Consider the following 919-nt stretch of genomic DNA (forward strand, 5'->3'; position numbering starts at 1 on the left):
GCAATTTCTTAACTAGTTCAGAAAAAAAAAGTGTGGCCCTGGCAGAGTGACTCGTTTGGTGGGAATGTCATCACATACCCCAAAAGGCTGTGGGTTTGATTTCTGGTCAGAGCACATTCCTACGTCAGGGGATCAATCCCTTCTCGGGGCACTTACGGGAGGAACTGATCAAAGTTTCTCACTCACCTCTGTTTCCCTCTCTAAATAAGCACATCCTTGGTTAAGGATGTTTAAAAAGTTTGTGTGTATGTATGTGTATATCTTTATATATATATGTGTGTGTATGTGTGTGTGTATATAAGTGTGTGTATGTGTGTGTGTAGGAGAGAGAAGCATCTGTGGCAAAATGATAACAACTGGTCAATCTAGGTGAAGGGTACACATCTATTCCTTGTATTGTTACTGTAACTTTTCTGTAGGTTTGGAATTTTCTAAATAAAAAGTCAAAAACGCTGCCACCTCTGGGGTCTCAGCCCCACCACTCGCACCTGCTCACTGCCCAGCCGTCTTGGCCTCTTTTCGTTGCATGTACATTTCTACCTCGGGGCTTCTGCGTGGCTGTTCCCTCTTCACAGAGTGCTCTTCCCCCCACCTTCTCAGCATCTTCATAAAAGAGCAACCTCCTGCCATAAGCCCTTATGCCCCTCACCTGTCCCACTTTTCCCACAGCCTGATCACTCCCCGGCACATTTTGTGTTCATCTGCTTTTCACCTGCCTCCCACCGTGCAACATGAGCTCCGTGAGGGCAGGAAGCTGGTTTTGTTCCTGTTCTGTCCCAGCCTCAAGAACAGCGCTTGCTCAGCCGAGAAGCGCTCACTAAGTATTTGCTGAGTGAAGTCACTGCTTTGGAAATGCTCATTTAAAAATGTAGGGCACTGGTGGCACTCCTGCAGTTTCTGGGTGAAGAACTACTGAGTA

The 919-nt window shown here is 46.7% G+C and overlaps 1 protein-coding gene across 4 annotated transcripts in view; it reads right to left on the reverse strand.

The window, feature by feature from the left end:
- PHF21A (PHD finger protein 21A) overlaps positions 1–919 on the reverse strand; it is a 92645-nt gene that overhangs the window by 13634 nt on the left and 78092 nt on the right. The gene's annotated exons all lie outside the window — the stretch shown is intronic.

The sequence above is a fragment of the Myotis davidii genome, unplaced genomic scaffold (assembly GCF_000327345.1).
Source record: "Myotis davidii unplaced genomic scaffold, ASM32734v1 scaffold265, whole genome shotgun sequence".
Lineage (NCBI taxonomy): Eukaryota > Metazoa > Chordata > Mammalia > Chiroptera > Vespertilionidae > Myotis > Myotis davidii.